General features: G+C 34.9%; 1 non-coding gene across 1 annotated transcript; it reads right to left on the reverse strand.

Annotated features, from left to right (window-relative positions):
- Positions 1-10,875: 10,875 nt before the first annotated feature.
- Positions 10,876-10,947, reverse strand: TRNAE-CUC (transfer RNA glutamic acid (anticodon CUC)). The gene has a single exon. It is a non-coding gene; the product is annotated as a tRNA-Glu (tRNA).
- Between the last annotated feature and the right edge of the window lie 2,288 nt (positions 10,948-13,235).

The following is a 13,235-nucleotide window of genomic DNA, read 5'->3' on the forward strand; positions in this document are numbered from 1 at the left end:
CCACAAGGACTCGAGGTAATGAGCGTTAACAAACGGCTCTATAACCAACTAAACAAAGTGCCTACGTTCTTGAACGAAGTGCGAGGATATGTAATAAATATTATAATAAAAACAATAAGGAAAGTAACAGAAAAAAAATTATTTAAAAAAAATACACATTAGACAGCAAACGATCAACCAAAACAACTTGAAATCTAGCTACAAAATAGAGAAAAGTAAATAATAATCATGGACAGTTTATTATTATTATTTCTTCTCCAAGGGCTCTAGTAAGAGATTTTGTTGTGCAGTATCCCGGCTTTCGCCTTTTAAACATTCGCATACTATTTTATTTTATTGATATATTATTTTCTTAATTTAAAAACATCAACAAAATAAACAAGAGACAATATACAAGTCTATCTTACTACGTACATGCGCACGTCACATGATAATCTATCATGATAATTTCTTACTAGTTTCATCACCGTTAACGTGACGGTAGTAGACGTGTTCCATTCACTAAGAATGATCGGCCATAATTTGTATGTTCCCTGTATAGTATAATTAGGTAACTGTGAGGGCGGTGTGTTGTTTGTCTACATCTTCTTATTAATCACTTGTTTTCAGTTGTTATTGTTCTAAACAAAAACAAAATATTTCCGTTCCAAGTGCACGCCGTAATAATGCAGAACAATCTCGGTTCCAGTATAAACTGTGACGTTGCGTATTTAAATAATAATTTCAAGTAGTAGTGATAAGAACAAAACGAGGAAACAAACAAACGAACGGTATGGTAATTTCTATATGAATATTCAATAAAACCAAATTTCTGTTTGACGACTGTTTATATATCCCAGCACAGGAAAGAATATTCAAGGGAAAAAATGGCGTGAATTAAGTTTCCGCCCGGATTTGTTTTCCTCGACCAAACAAATAAAGGAAGGGGCTCTCCTTGCCACAAGGGTCGCGGTTTTGTGACGATGCAGCCAGCTTGCTGTTTCTGTTCGAGCAGGTTCGGGTACGATCGTAAATGAGGGAAAACGTCCGTCAGTGCACAGTTTTTATCATAAAACTGTATTGATCTTATCCTTTTTTACGAATGTGGTTTTTATAGTAACAATTTTACAACTCATACAGAACGAAGCGACTGGTGAGTCAGTGATGGTGGCATATGTTTTTCTTATTCAAAACTTGTTGTTTTTTAAACAACTTGCCATAGGTTTATTGAACTGCAGAATGTATATGCCGTAGTTTATGTTGAATTCAAACTAAATGCAATGGAATAATGAAACACAATCGTGTGTATTTTATGATGCTGATTTCAAACCATTTCATGGTGTCGTTTGCAATAACACCAGCCCGAATGAATAGTGTTCTAATGTACGCTTTGGGATGAGTTACCGACGGATATGAGAAAGTATACCGATTACATCTGTTGAACTCCGATGTTGTCACGGTGTGTTGAAATTCACTCTGTGCCACTACCCTTTATATTTGGACTCTGACTTGTCTTCAACTCCAGTCTTTCCACCTTGTTGTGAACTGTGTAAGAACTATCAAGTGTGGCGGATATTTTACAATCTACGGTATGTGAGATTTACAATGTCAATATGAATATAACCGTGACGGTCTACAATGATCTTCATGGGTAACGTAACCAAGAGTGGTACAAGTAGAAAACACCACGCGACAGAAAGGTGTTGTGAGGGCGTAGTCAGAAACAATTTCCCAATGTTCCATGGTGTTAGCTACTCATGCACTGGCTGAAGTACATGATTCAGAAGCTAATAAAACAGATTTTGTTTTAGCTTCATGGAAGCAAAATCAACATAATTTCCCCATTAGCAAACTTGAATCCTTCTCTAATTTTCACCCATCATCTGTTGAAACTGGCCAATCAGAAACCAGTACACAGCAGATTTGCGACTTGTGACGGTCAAAAGTAAATAAACACCATGTTTTGTTCCTCATTACTGCAAGAAATGCAAGAAATTACCAGCTGAAACGCGGTCGCTGAATGGCTACTCGCGCCGTCAATCACTTGGCCGGTGTATAAAACTTACAATATTGGAATAAAGATATAGTATTTTTATATACATATGGTATACATAAAGGTAATTAAATATACCAACCGTTTTGAACAAAGGCAACATCTCTGTGTACCGTGAGGTGTTTCACCAAATCGCTACGGGGCATGTTATGCAGTAGCTCTTGTTCGACGCAAAAGACATATGATTTATTTGAAAAAAACAAAACATGATATGAATTCGGATTAAATTCAATATTAGTTTTGTTTTCCTCGACTGCATGACCCAGGAAAAAAGTCATAAACTACTACGCCGTGACCTTTTCCATAAATCGCGCCCTCTGGCGACAATGTTGTCTGATTGATTGCTGAATATGTGGGATATCTGAACGAGGTCTGCACAGTTGGTCAGAGGTAGGTTCAAGCGATGTGCACCGCCGACGTGGATTACAAATAATGTAAATAATGCAACATCACGTGATAAACAACGACGGTTCTACCCAACTACGTTATTTTGACGTCACGAAAGTGTTTCTCGCTAGAGGGCTCTATCAAATGTGTACTGATAATGAATACATGAGACGTAGGAACAATTACATCACACGCACTTCTGCGGGTGTTAAGGCTCCCAGTGTTAATGGAACCGCACGTCAGATCGATGCGAACAGCAAACCCATCGCCCTAACAATGTTTTTGTAATTAAAAACAACCAATTAAAAATAACAACTATTTTTATGACAACATAGGCGATGTGTAAACAAAAACAAGCTGGTGAGTGGCGTAGGTGTGCAAGTACTGGTTCCGATGATTATCAATCATCGAAAATCATTGCAAGCCTGGGACTATTGAATATTTTCACTGTTGTTCGAAGTATATCGTTGAGGGCGCCAGTACAAGGTATGGCATTGCAATTACTGATCCCATTATACTATAGACCCTCTAAAAGTTTAGAGGGTCTATGATTATACATATACAAAAACTATAAAAATGTGAACGACATTTCGAATTAGCGTGGAAGGAAAAAAGGTGAACAAATCAAGTCTGGAACTTTACATGAGATTCAAAACTAAAAAGAAAGGAAACCTGAAAAACATCTAAAATTTTAACCAACTTCACGGAGTATCATATACCCTGGCATACGATGACGAAAATAATCAAACGCATCAAACATGTAAAATACCTTTCACATGGCAATAAGTTGCTATTTTGTTTCTTCTGGGGGAGACTAGCCACGATTACAATGAATAATTCGGAAAAATAATATATATTTTTAATTTCTCACTAACGCAGTAGAACTAGGTTAATCATATGGTGTATTAATCAGATGTATTTCTTAAGTATCGGCAGAACCAAATTTATGTTTAATAAGTTGTGCCTACAGATATGTGTTAAATTTGCTGCATCTATTTAATTTATTCGTGTATTAATTTATTATTAGTTTATTGTAGTTTTAGTGTCGAGTTTATGGAAGGGCCCTACATTCACCACTGGATCGCTGGAGCGGGCTAGCGACAGCGAGCAATTTTCAAGACCGCATCATTAAAAATATGAAGTATAGGGATATTGTAATTTATTTTAATAACATAATACTCATCGTAGTGATAGAAGCAATTATCGTCACAAATTGCAGTATAATCACATATTGGACGGTAATTGTTGTAATTCATTCTTAAATAATCTGTTAAACATCCATGACAGAGACAATACAATATTAAATATTCTTATTGTGGTGGTATTTTATTCATCTCTGTGTTCGTATTCTGAATTGGTTAGTTCTGCATAAAATAATTCGATGCACAGTCGCACAAAAGAGATAGTGGGTATCCCGTGAGTGACCCTATGATATCAGATTTATTGAACGAGTGTAGTAATTGTTCTGGGTATTCGGTTAGGAACAAATGAAAATTACTACTAACGCTAGTTTAATAAATCTGATATTGTAAGAACACAAATTTGATATCTTGATTATCCCATGTATCTATTTCTCAGCTTCGAAGGGATAGAAATTAACACAAAGATCGTAATTTTTGAGCGCGAATTTAAAATATCATGAATTTTTTTATTGTATCTAGTTTGCCCTATTGCAGCGATTAAAACATTAAATTTATGGTTTGGGTGAAGTATTGGTTACTCATTTTGAAGTCAATTCAAACCGTGACCATTTCACAATCTGTTAAAAATCGCCACCAGACATTGTGGTTGAAACTCATTTCTGTGTAGAAAAGTTGATGTTGGGAGAATTTGTATTCATGTATCATATATCACACAAGTGTTTGGTAGACATTTGAAATTAGCGTAATTATTCAAGAATTATTGTATAAAACCACCAACATCGTTGTTATACCCAGTTATGTTGTCAAAATTAAATCTGCTTGTATCGACCAATCAGACTGCCGGGATTTGTATCATAAATTATGGGAAATATACAATTATTACACTGCTTTATTACACTATACTGTGTAACCAATCAGATTGCCGGGATTTGTATTATAAATTATGATAATTATACAATTATTACAATGCTTTATTACACTGAACTGTGTGACCAATCAGATTGCCGGGATTTGTATTATAAATTATGGGAATTATACAATTATTAAAATGCTTTATTACACTGAACTGTGTAACCAATCAGACTGCCGGGATATGTATTATAAATTATGGGAATTATACAATTATTACAATGCTTTATTACACAGAACTGCGTAATCAATCAGACTGCCGGGATATGTATTATAAAGTATGGGAATTATACAATTATTACAATGCTTTATTACACTGAACTGTGTAACCAATCAGATTGCCGGGATTTGTATTATAAAGTGTGGGAATTATACAATTATTACACTGCTTTATTACACTGAACTGTGTGACCAATCAGATTGCCGGGATTTGTATTATAAATTATGGGAATTATACAATTATTACAATGCTTTATTACACTGAACTGTGTAACCAATCAGATTGCCGGGATATGTATTATAAATTATTGCAATTATACAATTATTACAATGCTTTATTACACTGAACTGTGTAACCAATCAGACTGCCGGGATATGTATTATAAAGTATGGGAATTATACAATTATTACACTGCTTTATTACACTGAACTGTGTAACCAATCAGACTGCCGGGATATGTATTATAAAGTATGGGAATTATACAATTATTACAATGCTTTATTACACTGAACTGTGTAACCAATCAGATTGCCGGGATTTGTATTATAAAGTGTGGGAATTATACAATTATTACACTGCTTTATTACACTGAACTGTGTAACCAATCAGACTGCCGGGATTTGTATTATAATTTATGGGAATTATACAATTATTACACTCCTTTATTACACTGAACTGTGTAACCAATCAGACTGCCGGGATATGTATTATAAAGTATGGGAATTATACAATTATTACACTGCTTTATTACACAGAACTGTGTAACCGATCAGATTGCCGGGATATGTATTATAAAGTATGGGAATTATACAATTATTACACTGCTTTATTACACTGAACTGTGTAACCAATCAGACTGCCGGGATATGTATTATAAAGTATGGGAATTATACAATTATTACACTGCTTTATTACACTGAACTGTGTAACCAATCAGACTGCCGGGATATGTATTATAAAGTATGTGAATTATACAATTATTACAATGCTTTATTACACTGAACTGTGTAACCAATCAGATTGCCGGGATATGTATTATAAAGTATGGGAATTATACAATTATTACACTGCTTTATTACACTAAACTGTGTAACCAATCAGACTGCCGGGATTTGTATCATAAATTTTGGGAATTATACAATTATTACACTGCTTTATTACACTAAACTGTGTAACCAATCAGACTGCCGAAATATGTATTATAAATTATGGGAATTATACAATTATTACACTGCTTTATTACACTATACTGTGTAACCAATCAGATTGCCGGGATTTGTATTATAAATTATGGGAATTATACAATTATTACACTGCTTTATTACACTGAACTGTGTGACCAATCAGATTGCCGGGATTTGTATTATAAAGTATGGGAATTATACAATTATTACACTGCTTTATTACACTGAACTGTGTGTCCAATCAGATTGCCGGGATTTGTATTATAAATTATGGGAATTATACAATTATTACAATGCTTTATTACACTGAACTGTGTAACCAATCAGATTGCCGGGATATGTATTATAAAGTATGGGAATTATACAATTATTACAATGCTTTATTACACTGAACTGTGTAACCAATCAGATTGCCGGGATTTGTATTATAAAGTATGGGAATTATACAATTATTACAATGCTTTATTACACTGAACTGTGTGACCAATCAGACTGCCGGGATTTGTATTATAAATTATGGGAATTATTCAATTATTACACTGCTTTATTACACTGAACTGTGTTACCAATCAGACTGCCGGGATTTGTATTATAAAGTATGGGAATTATACAATTATTACACTGCTTTATTACACTGAACTGTGTAACCAATCAGACTGCCGGGATTTGTATTATAAATTATGGGATTTATACAACTATTACACTGCTTTATTTGACTGAACTGTGTAACCAATCAGACTGCCGGGATTTGTATTATAAATTATGGGAATTATACAATTATTACACTGCTTTATTACACTGAACTGTGTAACCAATCAGACTGCCGGGATATGTATTATAAAGTATGGGAATTACACAATTATTACAATGCTTTATTACACTGAACTGTGTAACCAATCAGACTGCCGGGATATGTATTATAAAGTATGGGAATTATACAATTATTACAATGCTTTATTACACTGAACTGTGTAACCAATCAGACTGCCGGGATATGTATTATAAAGTATGGGAATTATACAATTATTACACTGCTTAATTACACTGAACTGTGTAACCAATCAGACTGCCTGGATATGTATTATAAAGTATGGGAATTATACAATTATTACAATGCTTTATTACACTGAACTGTGTAACCAATCAGACTGCCGGGATTTGTATTATAAATTATGGGAATTATACAATTATTACAATGCTTTATTACACTGAACTGTGTAACCAATAAGATTGCCGGGATATGTATTATAAATTAAGGGGATTATACAATTATTACACTGCTTTATTACACTAAACTGTGTAACCAATCAGACTGCCGGGATATGTATTATAAATTATGGGAATTATACAATTATTACAATGCTTTATTACACTGAACTGTGTAACCAATCAGACTGCCGGGATATGTATTATAAAGTATGGGAATTATACAATTATTACACTGCTTTATTACACTGAACTGTGTAACCAATCAGACTGCCGGGATTTGTATTATAAATTATGGGATTTATACAATTATTACACTGCTTTATTTGACTGAACTGTGTAACCAATCAGACTGCCGGGATTTGTATTATAAATTATGGGAATTATACAATTATTACACTGCTTTATTACACTGAACTGTGTAACCAATCAGACTGCCGGGATATGTATTATAAAGTATGGGAATTACACAATTATTACAATGCTTTATTACACTGAACTGTGTAACCAATCAGACTGCCGGGATATGTATTATAAAGTATGGGAATTATACAATTATTACAATGCTTTATTACACTGAACTGTGTAACCAATCAGACTGCCGGGATATGTATTATAAAGTATGGGAATTACACAATTATTACAATGCTTTATTACACTGAACTGTGTAACCAATCAGACTGCCGGGATATGTATTATAAAGTATGGGAATTACACAATTATTACAATGCTTTATTACACTGAACTGTGTAACCAATCAGACTGCCGGGATATGTATTATAAAGTATGGGAATTACACAATTATTACAATGCTTTATTACACTGAACTGTGTAACCAATCAGACTGCCGGGATATGTATTATAAAGTATGGGAATTACACAATTATTACAATGCTTTATTACACTGAACTGTGTAACCAATCAGACTGCCGGGATATGTATTATAAAGTATGGGAATTATACAATTATTACAATGCTTTATTACACTGAACTGTGTAACCAATCAGACTGCCGGGATATGTATTATAAAGTATGGGAATTACACAATTATTACAATGCTTTATTACACTGAACTGTGTAACCAATCAGACTGCCGGGATATGTATTATAAAGTATGGGAATTATACAATTATTACAATGCTTTATTACACTGAACACACAGTGTAACCAATCAGACTGCCGGGATATGTATTATAAAGTATGGGAATTACACAATTATTACAATGCTTTATTACACTGAACTGTGTAACCAATCAGACTGCCGGGATATGTATTATAAATTAAGGGGATTATACAATTATTACACTGCTTTATTACACTAAACTACGTAACCAATCAGATTGCCGGGATTTGTATTATAAATTATGGGAATTATACAATTATTACAATGCTTTATTACACTGAACTGTGTGACCAATCAGATTGCCGGGATTTGTATTATAAATTATGGGAATTATACAATTATTACACTGCTTTATTACACTGAACTGTGTGACCAATCAGATTGCCGGGATTTGTATTATAAATTAAGGGAATTATACAATTATTACAATACTTTATTACACTGAACTGTGTAACCAATCAGACTGCCGGGATATGTATTATAAATTAAGGGGATTATACAATTACTACACTGCTTTATTACACTGCATTGTCAGGAAATATAATGCGAACAAGATAGTCTTGCCGGTGTTATTGAGGTCCACTTTACCTGTCTGAATACACTAAATCCATAAATCTGTATCATGGATACGTAACCTTCGCTTTAAGTTGGGTTCTCGAAGCTGTGTAATGGAGTGGCCTTATATGAAAAAAATGCTGGCAAAAAATTACAAACTGAACTTCCTATTCGTCCTCTATGGTCAATAAGCGGTAGACATGGCAACACTACGAATAAATAACACGCGTTGATTTAGTAATGGAGATAGGGTATAATGAATTATTGAGAACTTGAAACACGTACTTATTTTTCTCAACATCTACAGATCTACCAGCGTCAATTTAGCATGAGTTTAATCTATGATGAACGAACAACAATTTCACAAATTAGTACGCGAAATTGTGCAAGACGTGTTTATGTGAATTATAGATACATGAATAGGTAATTAATAACAGTGTCATTCAAATATAAAGTGTCATTTTTGGAGAAAATGTTCTAAATACGTACAGCAATGGTGGCGGTAATTTTGTCAGTTTTTGACAGTTGTTATCACTGGTTTCTATGGTGATCTCATCTTATTTCAAACTAACTCCGGATGAAACGAATTGGGTACACTTCTAAAATGCAAATTGTTGGTAGGACAGGGGGGGTTAACACTATTTTTAATTTAAAATCCGTGTTTTTTTTTAATAAATGAAATTATGTTTTATATTAGTTTTCTATTTCGATTATATTTGTGATGTATCAAGTTGGCAAGTAACTATAGCCAGGTACATGAGTGGCGTGATATCACCATCGGCCCTCCAGTAATAACGGACAAATCCAGGGCGACATCGGTATTAACACCCCAGACAGTGGTATGAGATGTATACGAGCAGGAGCCTCTAGCTAATACTCGTTTAATATTGATCATACACGAATACTTGCGACCGTTTTAAGTTACGATTACAATCAGCTTAGAGATTATCGAAGCAATTCACGATATTCAAGTATGGATTATCTGGCAGTCGCCCACATATTTAGGCGCCTGCAGTACTGTCTTATTACCGATAATAGGTAGAAATGTACATACAAATGCACTATCAATTTCATTCTGTGGTGTGATTTTTCAGGAACGAAAAAAACCTAATTCTTTTACCTGTCTCTTCACTTTACTTAGCGAATTTATTGAAAGGAGGATTAGGGATTTGTGGATATTACTGTGTATGTTTTAGCATGTAAATAATTTATATTGATATTTCATGGTAAAATAAAGGAGGGTATGATTTATTGCTAAATAAGAATGTTGTTTTAACAGCAAACATTCGTTCGGTGCATTCTGGGATAGAGCTAGTGCTAAGTTACATTTCTCTTGTTATTTGCTCAGTTTAACCATCCCAATGTGGTCTTTAATACGACACTGTTAGTGTATGACATCTTAATGGACCTGCCCCCCCCCATATCGTGATAATGCGAACAATTGCGTAATAAACAAACACAGAACACAGACCGTTAACTGTGATAGAACACAATGATCGTGTAGATCATACTTGCACTTATATCAGAAATTATATGAATTTCACTTATATGAAATCTTATCATTACATAGAATTTAATTTAGTAATTTGTCAAAAATAAAATAATTAGCAAGTATATACTATTCATTTTTTATTCACCTGTTAAACTGGTCTACATTATTACTAGCACGTGAAGCACTTTTCATTAACTTCACGGCAATAATAGAAATAGGAAGTTGCCCTACCATGTTTACTCACTAAATTCATGTTTTAGCTAAATACTGACTTTGTTACAGTTGTCACATTAACCCCCTCCCGACTCCAGAAATAGAGCATTGCACATATTCCGTGGCTAAAAGTATATCTGCGCCACTTTAATCAGACTCGAAAACATAAATCCGACACATAAAGCCCACTAATCCATACCAATATGTTTATTAATTCGGTGGTCAGTCATTTTTTCAGGCTACACTGCCTAGTCAAATTGTATACTTCGACTAGAGAAAAAAAATAGATAACATGGTCTCGAAAAATGGGAAAAGACGTAAACCCGGTCGAAGAAAAATACTAATGAAAACAGATTGAAAAAAATACCACAAGAACGTAATAAAAAAACTCAACAAAAAAACAAAAAATGCATTCCCACACCGGGAATTGAACCCGGGCCTTGGCGGTGAGAGCGCCAAATCCTAACCACTAGACCATATGGGAGTAGCTTGATGCTGATATCCTTTTCAACATATATATTTCTTCGGTTACTTTGTTCAGGAGTTGTGCAATATTTAATATCATTACTATTTTTACATTTGCTATACATTTATTATACATAAGTTATTTATCATTAATCTGTAAATAGGCGGGGCTTTGTACAAGTACTGGGGTAAACGATTGAACCGTTGAGGGCGCTAGCGTCAGGAGCGACGCTTAACTGTAAACAGGTAGTGGCGTGCCCCTCTCCCAGCCTCGGAGCAAAAAGCTTACTCACATCTGCTCTTTGTTAGCTTTAGAAAATCCAGATTTCACACTAACACTCAAGGCAGGTGGTGTCGATATCTGCGCATGCGTGTTAATGCTAACACGTCACTAAGCCGAATTCAGTAGCTTTAAGTTTATGTTCAGCCTCACTTGCATTTGTCTGTACAGAGAGACTTTCAAATAATAATTTACAAGGCGAAAAATAAATGAATAAACCAACCCACTTCCAGATAACCGGGAAAGAAAACATACGCCATCACTTCTGCTTCTAGAAAATTAAAAACCGTGTGAAATAAGAATATATTGAAAATAATTGTTCCCACGTGTGGTGTTGAATGTTAACATTCAATATTTCATAAATTTCAAATAAAATAAAATGCTTCAAATATACCTATAACGGGTCAAAGGGTAAATACACTTTGAAGTCTTTTCACAAGTACACACGGTCCGTAATCATCATTGAGGGTTTATATCAGCTACTGTTTTCATGTTTCCAAGCAAGCAACGTAATGCCCCTAGCGCAAAGTGTTCCACAAATGTAGGGGAATGCAATTCACAGGTTTCTTCAGGTTTATTACTTTTCGTACTCTAGATCATATTCAACTTTTCGTCAATACTATGTATCCCACCATCTTCATGATTCTCTGGGAATTTATATTGAAGGCAATCAATAACATACACTTCGCCGCCAACGGTGAATCGAGCTTATGATTTCATTTTACACATTTTATGTGGACGTGGCATTTTCATATTGACCTTTCTAAATTGACCAGGAACGTGAAGAAATTCTTATTCGTTAACGCATTTCCTAATTGTTCAGACTTGGTTATTTTCGAAAACACACCTGAAATTTGTTGAAACTGATTTACTAGTATATAATTGCAACTTGCTTTATTCACCTTCGGTCAATTATTTTCATTACTTTTATATGTAATTTCCCTGATCAGTGTTGTTGAGGATAATCATCAGCCTAAGCAGAGTGCTGTGGGGTGTATTTTTTAACAATGTAACAACTGGGCCGTTCAAAGATCCAGTTCTCGACAGGGCAATCCAGTTTTATGAAGAAAAAAAAAATAGTTTATCGACCCAAAAAAATTATCGCAAAATAAAAAAAATGGAACGAAACATCTAGAGTTTTGCAAATCACTACGAACTGAGTTTCACGTAAGCAGTTGTAACACACATTTTAAATAACTCGAAATGTACAGAAGATAATGCACCTATAAGACGCACCCCCAGCGATTCCTTGGCGAAAGTGGGTATGAATGTGCGCCGTTTTGATATGCAGTGTCGCCGTCAGTAAAACACCCTCTTACGGGGGGATTGGGTATTTTCTATATTCTGAATGACAAATAATTACTCAACCATAGTTGTCTGTTTTCACTCATTTAGGCCAATTTGATGTCATAAAATAGCAATTTCTTGGCAAATTGTCATGGTCGTCACGGGGGGGGGTCGTCACGGGGGGGGGGGGGTCGTCACTGTGGCTCAAACATTACACTCATCATTTTAGGGCAAATGTATGTTCTAATGAGTATGCGGTTATTAAGTACCCGACGAGTAACTGGGGCACTGCATGGTTTAAACATGGAGCTAAAAAAAGACTTGTTTTAGCTCCATTGTTTAAAAGACCAACGTGTACGAACTGAGACGTTACCAAGCTTAAACCTGTTCTCTTTGGTAATTGGAAGGTATCGAAATAGACATCGATGGTACTTAGTACACGTCGTGCCGAGGTCAAAACTCGTACTTCCATTAGAAGAGCGCGCTGATTGTTTGGAAAATCAATGTTTATCAACACAAATGGCGCACATGCGCGGAGACCGCCACCCTTCAAGCTTTTAAAGGGGGGCGTCACATGCGCACGCGCGAGTCCTAAGCGACGATAACAACGCATGCTAAAAAGCACAGGCTCATCATAGGTAGATGCTTGTTTGTAAACAACGACACATCATGGCCGTCTGACGCATTCGCCGGAATATACAGTAGACGTTGCTATGTGGGAGATGCTGGACTGACATGTG

Source organism: Saccoglossus kowalevskii, chromosome 13 (genome assembly GCF_978046115.1).
Source record: "Saccoglossus kowalevskii chromosome 13, keSacKowa6.1, whole genome shotgun sequence".
In the NCBI taxonomy this organism is placed as follows: Eukaryota; Metazoa; Hemichordata; class Enteropneusta; family Harrimaniidae; genus Saccoglossus; species Saccoglossus kowalevskii.